Below are 12,999 nucleotides of genomic sequence, written 5' to 3'. Positions count from 1 at the left end.
GTATCCTCAGATAATATATGTCCATGGCCAATATAGAGATAATCAACGCCAGTTGTCACATCAAAATGTCGGAAAGTTATGGTGATGAAGTTACCTTCTGTTGCCGTAATGTACCACTGGCATATTACATTGGGCGGGTAAAAGTTAGGGAATGTGGGCAGAGTTTGGATGACGCGGCTGTCATTTGCGTTAAGTGAAACATTTGATGAACCGCAGAAATCTGTAATTAAGTGAGAACTTGCTGTATCTTATAGTCCTCAAAGTGTTATTGTTGTAATACAGAGAGTGAAATTACATACTTTTGAATTAAACAGGAAGCTCCGCTTGGCCAATTCTCCACAGAAGAACTGACGAAAAACCTGTTACTTTGATGACAGTCAGAACAGAATTTACATGGATAAATTTTAACCTTGGCTAATTCCCAAAGGAGCTTGAACCAAAAGTGGGGCTTTCACTTTAATTTCAGTTAAAGATTAAAGTTATAATTATTTTGCAGCTAAATTTTAAATTATCTTACATTTAATGGATATAGATTATAGCTGTTTTGATATTGAGATTTTCTGGCAAGAATTAAGAAAAATGCATTGGTTTTTTATGTTAAACGAAATGCTTTTTAATGAAAATATTTTGAAAGACATCTTACAACAATCTTTTTCGTCGGAGCCGTCCAAACATTCTTCCAAAGCATTACAAACTAACGACTGGTCCAAGCAGACGTCAGATGAATCACATTTGAATTCCCAATCATTACAAGATATACCTTCAATAAACATTGTCAAACAAAGGCAAATGATTATTAGCTACGATTCTCATTTATTTATCGTATTAAGGTGGCACGCATGATCACTCATTCTTTTCTTTTTTCAGTTTAAAAATATGGGTCACAAAAGGTCAAAATTTGACCAAAAGGTCAAAACTAAATCTAGTTTTGTGTCTTTATAACACAAATTATGCAATTTTCATCAATTTGGATATTTAGGGTAAGTTCAAGTGTTATGGTGGACCGAAAAAAGTTGGATTCCTTGTATCATTTCCTTTCTGAAAATGTATACTTTTATATACACATCATCATTACTTTTAAAACACAATATTTACAAAACAATGTCTAAAATGTCCCACTTCCTGCGTGCCCCCTTAATGCACTGCTATATACTCGTATAATAAACAATTTTGGCGCGGGAATTTTGAATATCGCGTGTTGAGAGCCGGCTCTTTTTATTCATTTTTATGGTCAATATGAGTTTGTGTTAAATAAAACCATGTGATTCGTGCTTGATAGTTATTTTTCTAACATATAAGGCATAATGTTGCGATTGCAGGAGACATATTTTAAGATCTTGGCATAAAAAAATACTGCCGATTTGATGGTTAATAAAGCAGTTCCCTGACTTAAAGTAAATTTGCCGAACTCATCGCGAAATTTTCAACTTGAAACAATCTAAATTTGGGTTGCGTCTGACTAAAATCGAAATTTGTGTCAAAAAACATCTGACAATGAGTATACAGATCGATTATTTGGCTGTGTTATTGTTTGTAGGTGGCGAATAAACTTGGTTATGTATTGTCTGTTTGTTGTTCTTGATTTTCACAGGTAAAACAACTCACATCACGACCATATATACCTTCTTCTCTCACTCGCTTTACCAGAAGCAAAAATCCCAGATAAATTACGTAGTCTTCATTGGAGTCAAACTGTATCCACATATGGCGATGAGTTACCATTACAGAAACCGGTGCAGCCCATAGGTAAAGTAAAGTAACAGTGGTGTTTAAAGACACATTGTGGGTTTTGCCAACACTGATTGTATCATGCGTTATTAAATACAGATCAAGAAATTCAACGATGAAAGTGCCTTCGGTATCAGAAGCAGTGAAATACCACGTGCACTTTGTGCTAGGGTAATATCGTCCCGGGTAATGTGGAGATGACAAATATGTAATGTCGTTATTCGTCATATTAATCCACTCTTCACCACATGTATCTAAAATAAGAACAAAACATACCATTCTATTGCGTTAATCATTATAATAATAAGCACATAGGTACCTTGCCTCTCGCATTTATCCCATAGACACCAGCACGTAAATTAAAAAGTCGTGAAAGTTATATTATATAATAAGATATGCAATATGTACTTTAAAATTTTGCGTCGAATGGATGCTCAAAGTTTGATCGATTGATGTAAACTTACGACATCCAAATTCATCGGAGCCATCAATACACTGCATTTTGCCATCACAAACCAGTGATTGGTTAACACAACCAAATCCATAGGATGTGGAACACCAGAAATCATCATTACTGCATTGTTCTGAAATAATGATAAATAAGAAAATAATTGATTAATTAATTAATTAATTAATTATAACAAGTGTACTTTACAAGTGACTAACTTTGGAATTTAGAGTGCTCAAACCCATTACAGGTGAGCTATAGAAACAAATTCAAAGTATAGACCTCTGGCAAGGCAACCGTTACTTTAAGTTTCACTGAATACCCTCACTTACGATCATTGGGTATACCGATCATCAGACGGATAATTTGTCATGATTTCAAATTGACAGAAATGTTTATACAAGTATATACATTCTGTGGTGTAGAAAACATGACAAACCAAGCCAGCCAGAACAGTCTCTACTCCAAAAGTAGTCGAGAGTGCTCAACCACTAAAAATAGTGGGGGCGTATTATAACAAGTGTACTTTACAAGTGACTAACTTGGAATTTAGAGTGCTCAAACCCATTAATTAATTAATTAATTAATTAATTAATAATATACAATGTATACAACTGCTGGATTTACCATCTTTGTACAATATACTCACTACATGTGTGAATATCTTGAAAATGTTGGGTGCAATTACTCTCTGTAGTGCAAACAAACATTCCGTCGTAACACGAGTAACCGTCACTACAAAGGATATATTCATCTCTGCCGCATACTCCTGTAAAAGTCCAGCCAAAGTAACAAGATACATAATAACATCAACATCAACAACATCATCATCATTTTTCCTCTTCCTTCATCTTCTTTTTCCCCTCCTCTTCCTCCTTCATTTTTCTTAACCTTAAACCGAAGAACAGGAAGGGGAAAGCACTCGTTAATATCACATTGTCTCTGTCTTTGAAACACGCGAACGAGCATCAATAATTTCGGTTCGTCAAAAACTAATAAAGATATTTACATTTTAAAATTTACATACCACCAAGAGATGTTGTAGTAATTTCAATCACAAAGCCTTTTTGTCGTTGTGCCATATTAGATACAAAACTCATCCAAATATTATTCTCATCCAGTATCATAAAAGAATCTTTGGGAAGGAGATGCTTAACAAGTAGCAACTGACTATCAGCATCTAACGGATCGTTCCCGCGGCCAATCTTCAACTGATCCTGTCCATACCTGTACAGAAGTAGGTCTATGATGTTCAGAGCAATACTTCCATTGATACTGGTCGTGAAGAGCCATGCACATCTTTGGTAATCGAAATAGAATCTTGGATAGTTGGGTGACGAAATGTTGATGACGTCGTTTGGTAATAGGGCTATGTTATGAGTGCCACAAACTAAATAGAATATATATATTAGCATTTGAGGTTGATGTTATACACAATTACCTTATTCATAATTTACCAGAGAGCGATGACGCAAACTAAAATAGTCCTGTATTCAAATCATTCCAACATCGTCGGAAACGGCGACTTCACGGGCAAAGCTTTTGACTACCTGGCAATCCCTTATTCTCGAGTTTCAATGTAAAATTATGACATCACGCGTATTTTTCAAAACAGGCTCGGCGGTTCTTAATAATCTCGGGTAGACGTTAGCGGTATACAGGTCCCTGGGCTTCTATTTATAGGAGTATAGTCTGATTATGTGTAGATGTAATTCACTATAATAGCCGATAACAATCCTGATAAACTTATTTGCGGGGTATAATAGCCGATGTTAGGCGATGTATGCATGTTGTAAGGATCGCGGCAGAAGGGGGGGGGCTAGTTGCCACCTGCCTCGAAGTACCGGGACAATATTGATTGCGTGTTGGCCATCTTCATTTAGATTTGTTTTTGCACGTTTTTCCCGCGCATTGGATAGCGGGCCTATTTTGTAATTTTCCCCGGTACGCCACTGTCACTGTAGTGTACGTGTAGTTTTGTTGCTTGTTTTTACTCAACAAAGTAGCATTTAGTAATTATTGTCAATTTAAATGCTTCTACTGATCTTTTTACAAAAGTCCTTAATTTAGAGAACATTCAGATGATGTCCTTCCGCGCTGCAATCAAAGCAAAATATTGGCGCTTTGAGGCACACGTTACCTTCAATTACAGGACATTGATAGTTTTCGTGCATTTTGAATTTAAAACTGTACATTTCGAAGACTCGGATACTATTAAAAGTTAATCACGATTCAAAAGTTATAAACTTGTTCAATCTTTTCACAGTTTTATCTTGAGTTAACTTGAGTTAAAAGTTAAACGAAAGTTAAAGAAAATGCATTATTCGTTCTTTTAAATGGATGTTTTAATAATGAATTAAACATAACTGTATGTCGCATCAGCGATAAAATAAAATAAAACACTTTAATTATCAGAACATCAACTGTTGTGTACATGTGTAGAGTTCTGACCAAACGATGGCAACAGACTGAAGATAAACAAATATTCCATAAAAAATGGCCAGAATACAGTCCGATTTAGTGCGTGCGTTTTTAAAATTCTCCGCTGCATATTTTCGCGGCATCTAAAAATGCAGGAGGGGATTTATCATTGAGCCAGATGGGCGCCGGACCCGGGCCCAGGGCTTCAACATTTGAAGGTCCCCAAAATTGACATTTGTATGTTCTTTGCGCACACTTGCTCTTTACATAGTAAAAGTAAAAATATCCTAATCAAATCGGAACAAAATATTCTCGTCACCCTCTATTTGTAATGCTTCCGCCACCACTGCCGATCTTATAGTAGGCCCCCGTATTTGTAAACCAAAAACTTGGCCACTTGAGTGCACGTGCGTTCTCACGCTGAGTTTGGGGCCTCCAAATTTTGGCCTGCCCAGGGCCAAAAAAAAGTTAATTCCGGCCTTGAACAGTAAAATTACGCCACCACTGCGTTCGTCGCCATGTCAAAACGAACGCATAACGTCGAGGTATAATATACAAACTGGCCTGCTGTTGTCAGGGGCTTTATCAGGTGCGTCATCAGGGACCAGTTGCATTATGTTTAGGTGGTGTAAGATTTCTCACTAACCTGCTCTATGAATGACTTTACTGTATTAGTGCACGAATAGCGCGCATATGGTAAATTGTAAACATTTCGGCCCATATAATCATAGTTAAATTTTGTAATTAATGTGCCAAGTGTTAGTGCGTACACCATAATTGTGGTCGATTTCTGGCCCTCTGCCGAGCTGGTTTACTCGTTAAGGGCCGTCTAGAGGTAACAAAAAGGACATACCACAATCCATGTCGTCAGAGCCATCAGAGCATTGATTGAAGCCCACATAGCCAGCTCTGTATCCTGCAAACTCACAACGAGCACTCCAATGCACGCATTCATCTCCAGACTCACATGAAAACTCACTTGCGTGGCATGATGATACTGAAATAAAAAATATTGCACAGTATAATATCAAGGTTCTTCTAGACCATTTGAGGTTCTTAACCAATGGGTCGCGATAAATACGTTGATTATGATCAGTTCATACACTCCTATATCTAAGCAGCCAATCAGAAAAGCTGTTAGAAAAGTACGAAACATGCATTGATTGTGTATATTGTGCACTCCGCGTACTACACGCAGTGTTTCGCGCGCGTGCGCGTCGCGTAGGATTGATTCATTTTTCGGGCGGGTTGATGCATTTATATTTGGTTCTGTTTTCCAACATTTGTTAGTGATAATTTGTTATATAAAAAAAGTAAAAATGACGCGTTTTTTTCTTCTCGTGTATGAAATAGATTAATAAACTTGTATTACTTATTGCTCGAGAAATTAGACAAAATAATGCACTTGCGCTGATGTTGATGCTTCTAATGCACTCCCCCCTTCGGGGCTCGTGCATTAGACGCATCAACATCAGCGCGCGTACATTATTTTGTCTAATTTCTCTCCCAATAAGTAATACGCGTTCATTAACCTATAAATAATCGTACTCATATTGTTTTATGTATTAGGCTATGGGGGTTCATCGACGTGGAGGAAAGGTAGTCAGCTATGGGGTAATAAGAATAAGTAAAACAATACAAACATAACAGCATTGAAATGTGTACGTGAGAGGTAGAACAAAATATTACTGTTGGACCATCTAGAAAAGAAACAGAAAGTACGGGATTTGATATCCCATTTATTGCAGACGATGTGCGGCTGTATCTTTCAGAATTCCTCTTACCCAAAGGTTGCTGACCTTGCCTTATCCATATTATCGTCTTGTATTAATGATATTCGTAAATGAATGATGAGGAATTTGTTGAAGCTCAATGAATCTAAAACTGATGAGGTTCTTTTGTCACCGTTTTTTATTTTAGTCTAAAAAGCCCGATTCTATTTATCAGGATTGGAAATACGGATTTGGGCCAAATTTGGGCAAAACAACTCAGTTTTGTAGAAAATTTAAAAAACAACAGGTTCTTTTGCCCCAAAATGTTTCGGTCACCGTAACAAAAATTTCTTGAGTAAAAATAAATTTTTTACTGATTTTAAAAACTAGATAAATATATATAGGAAAAGGTGGGTTTTTTTAATATTTACGATTTCATATATAACATTTTACCTTCTTGATTGGAACTTTCACATGCACAAATAGACAACAGAAGAGCAAAGAAAAGCAGAACTATGGCCGCCATGTTGTGATTACATGGTATCTCCGTCCTTTTGTTTATGGTGAATCGCTCTCTGAAAAAAGGAAATTGAGGAAAACAGTGGATAGTATAATAGAATTGGCCAACTCCGTGAAGTATAATCACGCCATGACACGTACATTTACGCTACCTATATTTAAACGGAGGCTATATATTATGCTTAAATCAAAGCATAATACATAACAGGTTTGGGACGCCATTTTATATCTTTGCCTCCCGGGCGCCATAACCCCTAGTGCCAAAAACAGTGAAAGTCGCCGTGTTTTGTATGCTGTGAATTATCGTATATTCATGAATGTCGATCGTGCCTGTAAAACAATCACGTCAGCGCTGTATACGAAATATCCTCCAAAATTACACAATGAACCTGAATTCATATTTTGTCGCAGAGCAACGAGCGACTGTGATCTGACTAATGAATTGGACCGAATTATGTTGTTTGAAAGAACAATCCACTTCATTGGTCAAAATCAACCGCTTGTTGCTAATTGGCCCAGTGGCGCAGCGTGCGTGGGTCATCATGTTTGGGGGAGGTGACACCGGGTCTGATTGGGGGCACCGCGGGTCTGATAGGGGGCACAAGCCGTTTTTGGCACTGCCCCTATGACGCTACGCCACTTAATTAGTCTGGAAGTTCAAATGCATAATTCAATCGCCAGCAGTGAGCGATAGACTTTTTAATAACAAATATTTTGATGAAAAGATAAATCGCATTATTTAGTTCGTAATGAAGACGTTCTCCATTGATCTTATTATCCAGTGAATAATAACTTATTAGTGTGAAAATAATAAGTCATTTGTGGCGAAAATTGTTTTTTGTGATATGGCCAAAGAAACCAATTTCTTTGGCATTTGAGCATATTTTAGTGTTGTCTGTAACACTAAAACGATAATATCGTACGCGAAATTTCAATAGATTTTTCAGCAAATCATAGCCTATTTTAAATGGTAGATACTAAAAATGAAAAGTTAGTTAATCAACTAATTCATCATTTGGATTACTCACCGCAGTTTGAAAGTAATTAATATTTGATAGCCGATGCAGAAATCAAGGACATTTGAACAACAATTAGTTTTGATTGAAACATAGGTATTGGAGAAGACGTGATAAGTACAAGACGAAAATTACCATGCCCAAATTTTTGGGGTAGCATAAGTGTAAATTTACGTGTTATAACCATGATCACGTGATTGAATTTAGTAAATGTGACGTGTCATGTCAAAAGGCGACACTTTTGGGCAGGTTATCAATTTTGAGGTTTTTACATATCTTAAATATAGAGATATTTTGCTCCACAACGCTGTTTTTCCCCAATTAAATCGGACATTCCTAAGCGAAGATATTGAGTTCGTAAGTTATGGTATTATAAAATTGGAAATTGAAATATCGGCCTTTAAAAAATATTATTGACAATGTTGACAGTAGGAATTACCTTGAAAAATGTTTCAAAAATACAAGATGCCACTTATATTCCGGTCTGAAACTATCAGACAATATTTTAAACATTCATAACATCACAAATTCGCAACAAACTCAAATTGTGAAAAAATTTTTAGCTATATCTCCATTTACGATCCTGGAGAAGCTTCACTACCAACAAATCAAGCGAATAATTTTACTGTTAGTCTTTAATTTCGATAGAGAAAGGACATTCTTAATAAAGTATCAACTTCCACGGAGGCTTACCGGCGATAAATATTATCTATTGATGTGCCATATTAGTAAGTAAAGGTAAGGAGACGATCCTGTATAAATAGTCATCGGAGTACCCATCTCTCTTTCATTGGCGATTGGGCCAGACTCCTCCATGTAATGTTGCTACGATACACCTCCACAGTGAGTCTGTTACCTTCCCAGCATTTAAGAATGCCGGTACGGTCGTGCGTCTAGAATTCGCCATCCAATAAAGGTGGCGACGTTACGTTTTTCCAAAGTCAACTCCAATTACATGATGATATCTCTGCCAAGCAATAAGTTATTATCATGCTTGTGGTCTCATTTTATTGCTAAATAAAATGCACTTTCAACCCTCTAAAAAGAAATTCTTCAGCCTTTGTAATGCTGTCACTGTGTTTCATAGAATTCAGAATGGGCAGGGTGGCGGAGGTGGGGTATGTGGAGGTGGGGGATGTGGTACACACAAACTCTATGGGATTTATATTTTTAGTGCATAATATGCTTCTGTAAAGGCTGTAAATTGGATTTGGACTCTATTTAGCATCTAAAATACTCATGATCTTACAGCTAAACAATTCTACTAATAGTTTTTAATCATTTATGATTGGTTTAGTCTAGAAAATACAAACGTTTCCATACAAAACTACCCGTTTTCATATCAAACACTGTAGTAAGTAATGCGGATATCTTCAACATCTAAAAGTTACTGTAAAATTTTAATTACTTATCGTATCATAGTCGAAGTATAGATTTTCTGAAGGGAAATTTAATGAGGAATCTAAATATGGACTTAATTTTCTGTATGGGTTAGGGGTAAAATGTTTCAGTTCAAAATATGGCGAATTGTAAAAAATTCTAACATACTTTGGGACACCCTGTATTCCGAGATTACTAAACAGCTGTGATTTTGGTTTCTTCCAAAGTCAGTAGGCTCCCCCTATCCTCTAACCAAATGAATGTTGTTTACTTCCAGTTTATTACTGCAAGTTGGTAATAAGCAATGCATTAAGTATCCCATTTATCTGAATCTTTTTTATTCCACCCTGTATAACTTGAAGGTCACCCTGTATAATGAGTTGAAAGGTATATATGTGAATTGCTTATGCCTTCAGCTTTCCAAAAATGTATACTTTTGCAAGTTTAGGGTTGATAATTGTGGAGATAATCTAATTAGAAACTCGATTGGTATAAAATTCATAATAGTTGTGATGTAACGCTAAGGGTGGCGAGTTCAGGACACACGGCCGTACCCATTATACAATACGATGGCGTCGCCGGAGCTCGAACCCGCAACCTTCCGACTATGAGTCTGTGCCTGTTCAACTCTGCCACCATGCTCCCGTAGAATCAAAATCAAGTCAATTGCATTATTCATTCTAAGCTCATACTTTTAAACAAAACAAATGCAAAGTAAAGCTAAACCAAAATTGAAGCAAAATGACATTACAATACAATATTTGGGCCCTCGCTATGACGTCATAATGTCAGCGCGCCCTCGCAAAATTGGGAAATTCCCGGGGAAATTCCGGCCATGTTTTATGTCTATTTTAACCTACTAACCAACCACCCCCGTTGTCACATTTTAGCTCGCGTCGTAGCGATCAAAAGGGTTTTATGGGATTCGCTTAGTAGCGTCGATCAGGTACCTGTTTTGCCCGGTCGATCCTTGGTAGAATTTTAAATCTAACTTCTTTCGTTTCTTTTTATTAAGTAAGAGGAAATAATATTAGCCTAAGTAACTACAACGGAACGCAACGCAACGCTAGTAAGCATTTCGTAAGGTGTGAACAGGCAGGCTTCGTAGCGCTTGTTAGGTACCCTCGGATATCGTGAAAGTGTGACAAGAGGCTGAACCAACTACTAAGTTTAAAGTCCATATCCCGTAGACTAACTTCACAAGAACAAATTAAATATTAATGGGTTTACTGTAGCAACATATGCTGCGTGGGTTTCACCCACACCCACCACAACCACCACTAATAATTATTTTTGATGGCGGTCCTATTTTGATGTAAATGATCTCAAATTATTTATTTTCTTGCAAGAAATCAGAAAAAGAATAGTTTTAATTGTTTTCTTATCCAGGTAACACAACAATTAGTAAGGTCATATTGACTGAATAGAACTCAATGCGACTCAATGGGTAATGTCATGTTATGAAACATCCAATAGAGCGCAAACTATTCTTTTATGATCTATCATGGAAGGGCAAATAATTAGAGATCATTTTCAACAAAATCGGAGCATTTTTCATTTTTGTCCCCATGTAGAACCAAAATTCAACATATGGCGTCACACTGTTACCTCTTTGAATGTAACTCCATAACCGTACGTAGAAGAATACATTTTGTTTTAACCAAGTCAGAGCCATTTTGAAATTGACCTCTGTCTATGTAAAAGTTCAACGACCTATTCCCACCAAATAATGGAGCTTAAGGGTGTTGTAAAAATGCCTCTTTAACCTGTAACTATAGCATCTTTGCCAAATATAGCAATTTTAATATGATTTGCACCATGTTTCTCAATGTATTGGACTATGGGTACGTACTATGGTGGGTTTACAGTTTTATCACTAAATGAGCGCAAATGATAGATCTACGACTAGCTTAAGGGGGTACTACACCCCTGCCCAATTTTGTGCCTATTTTTGCATTTTTCTCAAAAATTATAGAGCATTGATGACAAGTAAGATATGTATATTATAGGGGCAAGGACTACAACTACTGCACTGGAAATTTTATTTAAGCAGACAACAGTTGTGGAGTTACAGTCAAAAATGAGGGAAAACCAATATTTGATCAATAAATCAATAACTACTTGCCTTGAGTTGCTGAATTTTCAGTGCAGTAGTTGTAGTCCTTGCCCTATAATATACATATCTTAATTGTTACCAATGCGCTATCATTTTTGAGAAAAATGCAAAAATAGGCACAAAATTCTCCAGGGGTGTAGTACCCCCTTAAGTCATTTGGCTATACACACGTATTTCGGTATGCCTGATGGAAAACCATGGGGGATTTGTACAATATTTTTATTGGTTGTTATTCAAACGGAGGAAACATATAATCGCTATTGGAAATATAATATTAACATTGTGAAATAGCAAAGATGCATTAAATAAATAAAATAATGGCTTAGTGAATTTTGCGAATTCACGAAATTAATAAAAGGATTTGAGAAACCTGTTCAAAACATGACTATAATTACGAATGCATAATCCTTTACGCGAGGGTCCTTTATTATGTTTGCCGTAATATTGGATGATTTTCATCATCTGTATAGACAAACATATTCTTGAATATTAATAAAACTTTCATTTTGAAGGTCCCATAATAGCTAAGATGTTTCAACTAATATGAAATTGTAAATATATTTTATTTTGATAATATTTTTTCACACTGTACATATGTGATGCAGTAGGTCTATTGCCATTTCGTCTAATACCATTTCGTCTAATTCCCGTTTAGTCTATATTCAATTGGTCTATTACCTGAAGGCTAATTGCCACTTAGTCTAATAATCATATAGTCTAATGTCTATTTAGTCTAATATTGTTTGGTCTAATAACCGGTATGTCTACTAACCATATAGTCTAATAACCATTTGGTCTAAAAATTTCTTCAATAACCGTTTGGTCTAATAACCGTTTGGTCTAATAACCGTTAGGTCTAATACTCGTATGGTCTAATAACCAGTTAGTCTAATACAATTTCGTCTATTTATCAATAAACTAAAATGCTTGTAAGACTAAAATGGTTTGTAGACCAAATGGGTATTAGACCAAATGGCTATTAGACCTATTGGTTATAGACCAAATGGGTATTAGACTAAATGGTTGTTAGACTAAATGGGTTTAGACTTAATGGTTATTAGACTAAATGGTTATCGGACCAAATGGTTATAGGACCAAATGATTATTGGACCAAATGATTATTGAACGTAGTGGATATAGACCTAATGGGTTTAGACGAAATGGATGTAGACAAAATGGATATTAGACCAAATGGTATTAGACTAAATGGCAAATCCCCATGCAGTATGAAGTCAATTTTGAGTACAGTATTTCTGTTTTAAATTTCAAGCATTAAATTGACTCCTCATTTGCTAAAATTGATCTGGGCATTCATATTTTATAAGTAAAAACGCATCCCAAATTATTATTATGCCTGTTCCAAAAATACAGTTTGTTCCAAAGCCAAATATTTCCCCTTGCAGATGAACTTTGTTCGAAATTATCTATAACGTTATTGATGATTTTATAACAATTAAAAAGCGATCATGCACTATATAACCCATCACGGCAAATACTAGTAATACAGTCATCATTCACTATCTATTCACCGATTTAAAACCCGAACATTGAAAAGTAAACATATTATGGTCTCCTTGCGCAGATATCGCTTGTTTAACCGACATGTCATTCTTATGTTTCCCTCAAAATGTTCAAAAATTTCAAAACTTACATAATAGT

The sequence above is a fragment of the Amphiura filiformis genome, chromosome 7, assembly GCF_039555335.1.
Source record: "Amphiura filiformis chromosome 7, Afil_fr2py, whole genome shotgun sequence".
Lineage (NCBI taxonomy): Eukaryota > Metazoa > Echinodermata > Ophiuroidea > Amphilepidida > Amphiuridae > Amphiura > Amphiura filiformis.
This window is presented reverse-complemented; position numbering follows the sequence as displayed.